The sequence below is a fragment of the Mobula hypostoma genome, chromosome 12, assembly GCF_963921235.1.
Source record: "Mobula hypostoma chromosome 12, sMobHyp1.1, whole genome shotgun sequence".
Lineage (NCBI taxonomy): Eukaryota > Metazoa > Chordata > Chondrichthyes > Myliobatiformes > Myliobatidae > Mobula > Mobula hypostoma.
Window position 1 is genome coordinate 5,679,153 of NC_086108.1, and position 8,648 is coordinate 5,687,800.

Consider the following 8,648-nt stretch of genomic DNA (forward strand, 5'->3'; position numbering starts at 1 on the left):
ATGTAAGGATGGATTCCGTTAACAGAGAACGCCTGTGCTTGGCTTTGTTTAACGTGGGGAGGCTGATGCATAGGCACCACACAGTCCTTGACAGATTAGGGTCAGGGTCCAGTGACATGGAGTGCAAGATAACTGGGGACCCTTCATTGCTCCTGCCTTCTGAGGTCTCGGTTGGGGTCGTTATCTGGGACCTCCCCCTTGACCTTACCTCCATAGGCGATTCTACCAGGAGTTAGGTGCCAGATGACTAAACTCCAGACAGCATCGCTCTCGAAGGCTCAGGAACTCTCAAGCCTCTTCAACACGACACGGTGACAACTCTCGGAGAAGTTTTCCCATCAATACTAAGCCCATTTCCCCACATTAGCTCCTTAAACACACTCACTGCCTCTGACTCTGCCAACTCCCCTGACATCACGTTCCGGATATCAACCACTGCTTGTACACTACTTAGAAAGGACAGTTTGTGAGTGCTGTTAGCAGATGTGACAGTGAGGAGGAACTCTGCTGGGCGCTAGTGACAAGTTGTGTGGTCACGACCCAAGTACTGAGAGAGAGAGAGAGAGACAGACTCTGAAACACATCAACAGTTCACTGACTTTAATAGGAACTGTGCAGAAACAAAGGAAACTGGGCCAATAGGCTGTTAACTAGAACTGTCAAACTGAAGTAACGTACAGCAGCTCGGCAAGGTAGCTTAATACTAAATCAATACCGCTCCCTAACAGCATCACTCTGAACTGTAAGCAACACACATCAAAGTTGCTGGTGAACGCAGCAGGCCAGGCAGCATCTCTAGGAAGAGGTGCAGTCCACATTTCGGGCCGAGACCCTTCGTCAGGACTAACTGAAGGAAGAGTGAGTAAGAGATTTGAAAGTGGGAGGGGGAGGGGGAAGACAGGAGCGGGAGAGATGGAGCCAAGAGCTGGACAGGTGATAGGCAAAAGGGATATGAGAAGATCATGGGACAGGAGGCCCAGGGAGAAGGAAAAGCAGGGGGTGGGGGGAACTCAGAGGATGGGCAAGGAGTATAGTCAGAGGGACAGAGAGAGAACACCTACGCTCTGTCCGCCAGAGGAAGCAGGATCTCCCAGTGGCTACACATTTTAATTCCACATCCCATTCCCATTCTGATATGTCTATCCACGGCCTCCTCTACTGTAAAGATGAAGCCACACTCAGGTTGGAGGAACAACACTCTATATTCCGTCTGGGTAGCCTCCAACCTGATGGCATGAACATTGACTTCTCTAACTTCCGCTAATGCCCCACCTCCCCCTCGTACCCCATCCGTTATTTATTTATATACACACATTCTTTTTTTCTCTCTCTCTTTTTTCTCCCTCCTTTTTCTCCCTCTGTCCCTCTGACTACACCCCTTGCCCATCCTCTGGGTTCTTCCCCCCTCCCCCTTTTTTTTCTCCCTGGGCCTCCTGTCCCATGATCTTCTCATATCCCTTTAGCCAATCACCCGTCCAGCTCTTGGCTCCATCCCTCCCCCTCCTGTCTTCTCCTGTCATTTTGGATCTCCCCCTCCCCTTCCCACTTTCAAACCTCTTACTCACTCTTCCTTCAGTTAGTCCTGATGAAGGGTCTCGGCCTGAAACGTCGACTGCCCCTCTTCCTAGAGATGCTGCCTGGCCTGCTGCGTTCACCAGCAACTTTGATGTGTGTTGCTTGAATTTCCAGCATCTGCAGAATTTCTCTGAACTGTAGTCTTCTTTCCCAGAACCAGGATAATAGGAAGCAGTTGACATTGCTGTACTCTTGGTTAAGGCTCGATGAGACTGAAGTGAGAGGAAGGGAGTTTGACGCCACCACAATGAGACACTAAGAGGCTAGAATGTGCATACTCCGTAGAGTGGTTGTCCACCCTGTTCAGCAGCCGGCCTACGAGGGCACAGAGTCTGGGGTTGTGACAACTAATAAGGAAGTGCTGATATAACCAGAACAAGTTGTTAACTTGGCAACATTAACCAAAGTTCAAGGTTCAAAGTAAATTTATTATCAAAATACATATATGTCGCCATATACCACTCTGAGATTCACTTTTCTTGTGCGCATACTCAATAAATCTATAGAATAACAACTGTAACAGAATCAGTAAAAGACGGCACCAACTTGGGCGTTCAATCAGAGTGCAGAAGACAACAAACTGTGCAAACACAAAAATAAAATAATAATAATAATAAATAAATAAGCAATAAATATCAAGAACATGAGATGAAGAGACCTTGAAAGTGAGTCCATTGGCTGTGGAAACACTTTAATGATGAGGCAAGTGAAGTTGAGTGAAGTTACCCCCGGTGGTTGAGGGGTAGTAACTGTTCCTGAACCTGGTGGTGTGAAAATCCTGAGGCTCCTGTATCTTCTTCCTGATGGCAGCAGTGAGAAGACAGCTTGTCCTGGGTAGTGGGGGTCTCTGATGACGGATGCGGTGACAGTGTTTCTCGATCATTGGGAAGGCTTTACCTGTGATGGACTGGGCCATATCCATTACTTTTTTTTTTAACGTGTAGTTTAGTTGGACATATAAGGAACTTAAGTCAATTATATTTCACTTGGACTGAGGATAGATCAGGGAAATACACGATATGATCAGCTAAAACAATCAAATGTTTCCATATGACCTGCCAGGTACAATTGGACAGGAGTCTTTGTAGAAGGGTAACATTATTGGAGGCAAAGATAGGGCAGACAGTAATTTTTCCCAGGATAGAAATGTCAAAAATGAGAGGGCATGCATTTAAGATGAGAGGGGAAAAGGCCATAAGACATAGGTGCAGAATAAGGCCATTCAGCCCAGCTGGGTATGCTATTCCATCATTGAGAAAACTAAAGAAATTTGGCCTGCCCCCTAAAACCCTCACTAATTTTTATAGATGCTCCGTAGAAAGCATTCTTCTAGGGTGCATCACAACCTGGTATGGAAGTTGTCCTGTCCAAGACCGAAAGAAGCTGCAGAAGATCGTGAACACGGCGCAGCACATCACACAAACCAATCTTCCGTCCGTGGACTCACTTTACACCGCACGCTGTCGGAGCAGTGCTGCCAGGATAATCAAGGACACGACCCAACCAGCCAACACACTTTTCGTCCCTCTTCCCTCCGGGAGAAGGCTCAGGAGCTTGAAGACTCGTACGGTCAGATTTGGGAACAGCTTCTTTCCAACTGTGATAAGACTGCTGAACGGATCCTGACCCGGATCTGGGCCGTACCCTCCAAATATCCAGACCTGCCTCTCGGTTTTTTTGCATTACCTTACTTTCCATTTTTCTATTTTCTATTTATGATTTATAATTTAAAATTTTAATATTTACTAATTTTTACTATTTTTAATATTTAATATTTGTAATCCAGGGAGTGGGAAGCGCAGAATTAAATAATGCTGTGATGATTGTACGTTCTAGTACCAATTGTTTGGCGACAATAAAGTATAAAGTATAAAAATGTATAAAGTATTTTCCTTCTCGACCACATTCTCTTGCCTTCTCCCCATAACTTTTTATATCCTGACTAATCAAGAACCTATCAATCTCCACCTTAAATACACCCAATGACTTGGCTTCCTCAACTGTCTGTGGCAAAGAATTCCACAGATTCACCACCCTCTAGCTAAAGGAATTCCTCCTCATCTCTGTCCTAAAGGGGCGTCCCCCTAGTCCTAGACTCCCCCACTATTGGAAGCATCCTCTCCACAGCCACGTTCCGCCTCTCAGTGTTTGTTTGGTTTCAGTAAGATCCCCTTCATTCTTCTAAACTCCAGCAAGTACAGGCCCAGAGTCATCAAACTCTCCTTATATGTTAAGCTCTTCATTGCCAGGGTCACTCTCATAGTTTGAGTTCAAATAGGACGTTGTAGACCATGGAACCAGGCACTTTGGTCCATCTCGTGTAGGCCAGAGAGATGGGCCCATTAATCAATCTAATCCTTCTCCCCCACGTAGCACTTAATTTCTCTATAATTCATGTACCTATCTAAGGGTCTCTAATTTATCTGCACCTACCATCATTCCTGGCACCACTTCCTGCGTAAAAAAAAACTTGCCTCTGATTTCCCCCCCATACTTCCCTCCAATCACCGTAAAGTTATGCCTCCTGGTGTCATGATAACTCTGTTAGTGGGAAGTTACTACGCAAGCATCAGTTGATTTTCTTCTGTGAGGTCATCAGCAATTGTAAAGTAGTTCAGGACATCCTACAGATCACATGAAAAGCATGGAGAGGGGAAATTGATCAGCCATGATGAAATGGCAAGCAGAATTGATGGGTCAAATAGCCTAATTCTGCTCCTATATCTTATAGTCTAATGAAAGACATCAGAAAAATGTGAGCTGTATTTTTTTTCTTAATTCCTGGTATTAACTTTTCAGAATATTTTCTTCTGCCTCTGGACATACAGTAAACCTGCTTAGGCAGGTTTAGTCTATGCCATTTTCATCACTTCCAGTTAGTACTGGTCAGGTGGCGTGGCAGTATAGCGGTTAGCATAATCGCTTTACATTGCCGGTGTTCAGGGTTCGATTCCCACTGCTGCCTGTAAGAAGCTTAAGATAGGATGAAAGTATGGAGGGGGGAGATTCAGGGGCAAGTTGTTTTACACAGAGAGTGGTAAATGTAAGAAGCTTAAGATAGGATGGAAGTATAAGGGGGTGGGGGAGATTCAGGGGCAAGTTGTTTTACACAGAGAGTGGTAAATGTGTGGTAGAGGAAGATACACTGCAGCCATTTAAGAAACTCTTAGAAAGGCGCATGGATGATAGAAAAATGTAGAGTTATGCAAGGAGGAAGGGTTAGGTTGATCTTAGACATGAGAAAATCTGCAGATGCACAAAATACTGGAGAAACTCAGCAGGTCAGCCAACCTCCGTGGAAAGGAGTAAACGGTTGGCACTTTGGGCCGAGACCCCTCTGCAGGACTGAGAAGGAAGTGGGGGAGGTGTCTGAATTAAAAGATGGGGGGAGGGGAAAGAGTCTAGCTGGAAGGTGATAGGTGTGGCCAGGTGGATGGGAAAGGTAAAGGGCTGGCGAAGAAAGAATCTGATGGGAGAGGAGAGTGGACAATAGGAGGAGGTGACCCAGGGAAGGGATAGACAGGTGAGAAGAAGTGAAAGAAAGGATTGATCTTAGGCTAGGTGAAATTGCGGGCTGAAAGGTCTGCCCTGTGCTGTAATATTCTATGTTCTGTGCTATGTTGCTGTCAGAATGTGCGTCAGCACTTGAGGACTGCCCCCAGCACACCTTCATGTGTGATGGTTGTTAACACAAAAGATGCATTGCATTGTGTGTGTCTGTACATGTGGTAAAAATAACTGAATCTCTGTCGTTGGGGCTTGTTTTCCCTGCAGTGAAGGTGGTTAGGAGATGACCTGAGAGCATGTGTGTAAAACTAGAAAAGGAAGATGGTAGGCACATCAAAACAAAGGAAACATAGGCATAAGACCATAAGACATTGGAGCAGAATTTGGCCATTCGGCCCATTGAGTCTGTTTCACCATTCCATCATGGCTGATTTATTACCCTCTCAATCCAATTCTCCTGCCTCCTGCCCTCCTCACAGTCCCCCACCCTGCTCTCATGACTATATCCCTTCCCCACACGAAACCACCATGGTGGGCTTCACAGCTGAGCAGGTGAGAAGACAGCTGAAACGTCTCAACCCAAGCAAGGCTGCAGGACTGGATGGTGTCAGTACCAGGGTGCTCAAAGCCTGTGCCCCTCAGCTATGTGGAGTACTTCACCATGTATTCAACCTGAGCCTGAGTCTCCGGAGGGTTCCTGTACTGTGGAAGACGTCCTGCCTCGTCCCTGTGCCGAAGACGCCGCGCCCCAGCGGCCTCAATGACTACAGACCGGTGGCATTGACCTCTCATCATGAAGACCCTGGAGAGACTTGTTCTGGAGCTGCTCCGGCCTATGGTCAGGCCACACTTAGATCGCCTCCAGTTCGCCTACCAGCCCCGACTAGGAGTTGAAGATGCCATCGTCTACCTGCTGAACCGTGTCTACGCCCAACTGGACAAGCCAGCGAGCACTGTGAGAGTCATGTTTTTTGACTTCTCCAGTGCGTTCAACACCATCCGCCCTGCTCTGCTGGGGGAGAAACTGACAGCGATGCAGGTGGATGCTTCCCTGGTATCATGGATTCTTGATTACCTGACTGGCAGACCACAGTACGTGTGCTTGCAACACTGTGTGTCCGACAGAGTGATCAGCAGCACTGGGGCTCCACAGGGGACTGTCTTGTCTCCCTTTCTCTTCACCATTAACACCTCAGACTTCAACTACTGCACAGAGCCTTGTCATCTTCAGAAGTTTTCGGATGACTCTGCCATAGTGGGATGCATCAGCAAGGGAGATGAGGCTGAGTACAGGGCTACGGTAGGAAACTTTGTCACATGGTGTGAGCAGAATTATCTGCAGCTTAATGTGAAAAAGACTAAGGAGCTGGTGGTAGACCTGAGGAGAGCTAAGGTACCGGTGACCCCTGTTTCCATCCAGGGGGTCAGTGTGGACATGGTGGAGGATTACAAATACCTGGGGATACGAATTGACAATAGACTGGACTGGTCAAAGAACACTGAGGCTGTCTACAAGAAGGGTCAGAGCCGTCTCTATTTCCTGAGGAGACTGAGGTCCTTTAACATCTGCCGGACGATGCTGAGGATGTTCTACAAGTCTGTGGTGGCCAGTGCTATCTTGTTTGCTGTTGTGTGCTGGGGCAGCAGGCTGAGGGTAGCAGACACCAACAGAATCAACAAACTCATTCGTAAGGCCAGTGATGTTGTGGGGATGGAACTGGACTCCCTGACGATGGTGTCTGACGGAGCGTCATAGGAAGTCATTCCTGCCTGTGGCCATCAAACTTTACAACTCCTCCCTTGGAGGGTCAGACACCCTGAGCCAATAGGCTGGTCCTGGACTTAATTCATAATTTACAGGCATAATTTACATATTACTATTTAACTATTTATGGTTCTATTACTATTTATTATTTATGGTGCAACTGTAACGAAAACCAATTTGCCCCGGGATCAATAAAGTATGACTATGACTATGACTATGTAACCTTTGATAACCTTAATAATCAAGAATCAGTAGATGCCCTCCACAGATGCTTTCTGAATTTTGTGTGTGTTGCTCTGGGTTTCCAGCGTCTGTAGAATCTCTTGAAAATCAAAGTTTGAGTGTGTATGTGTTTGTGTGTGTGTGTGATTGTGTATCTGTGAGTCTGTGCGTGTGTGTGCATGCACATGCATGTACGCACTATTCTATTTATACAAACCTCCCCACCCTTGTCACACCCCCACCCATTTTGCCCCCCTGCTGCTCCCATGGCCAAATGCCCACACTCCACCTGAAGACATTGTCGGTCTCCCTCCCCACAGCAGGGAGCGGTCAGTCATCAGGTGAAGGTACAGTGTATGTTTCTGCCCATCGTTCATGTTGTTACTCGGGCTGCTGGGCCAGGAGCAAGGCATTCATTTCGAAACTATCCAAATACCAAAAGGATGAGTTACTGTTGTTGTGCTCACTGCTGTTTTGTCAGCTTCTTCTCCTCTGCCATCAGATTCCTGAATGGACATTGAACCTTGAACACCACCTCACCAATTTTCCCAAATTATAGTGATGCCTTCCATGAGTTTCACACTCGATCTCAATCAGCCAATGCACAGCATGGGTCTTAACATAGAACATAGAACTAATTGTGGACTTCAGGGAAGAGGATTTCGAGGGAACATACACCAGTCCTCATCGAGGGATTGGCAGTGGAAAGGGTGAGCAGATTCAAGTTCTTGGTGTCAACATCTCTGAGGATCTATCCTGGGCCTGGCATATCGATGCAACTACTAACAAGGCACGACAGTGGCTGTATTTCATTAGGAGTTTGAGGAGATTTGCTACTCACCAAAGACACTACAGAGTATTCTAACTGGCTGCGTTACTGTCTGGCCTGAAGAGGCCACAGCACAGGGTTGGAAAAGGGCTGCAGTGGTTTGTGAATTCAGTCAGCTCCCCAGTATCCTGGACATCTTCAAAAGGCGATGCCTCAGAAAGATGACGTCCATCAATAAAGACCCTCATCACCCAGGACATGACCTCTTCTCATTGTCCCCTCTCATTAACAGAGCATTTTCACCCACAGAACTGACGCTTACTGGATGATTTGCTTTTGTTTTGCACCATTCTTTGAGATACTCAAACCACCCTGTCTGGCACCAACAATCATTCCATGGTCTAAGTCACTTTGATCAATTTTTTTCCCTATTCTGATGCTTGGTCTGAACAACTGAGCCTCTTGACCACACCTGCATGCTTTTATGTATTGAGTTGCTGCCACACGATTGGCTGATTAGATGTTTGCATTAATGAACAGGTGTACAGATGTACCTGATAAAGTGGCCACTGGGTGTATGTACGGTGTACCAGTGATAATAACGATTCTGTTCTGAACAGAACAGCACTTTACAGGCCCTTTAGCCAACGATGTTGTGCTAAAAAACAAATCAAAAACACCCAAACACTAATCCCTCCTACCTACACCATGTCCATATCCCTCCATCTTCCTCACATCCATGTGCCCATCCAAACATCTCTTAAAAGCCTCTAATGTATTTGCCTCTTCCACCAGACCAGGCAGCGCATT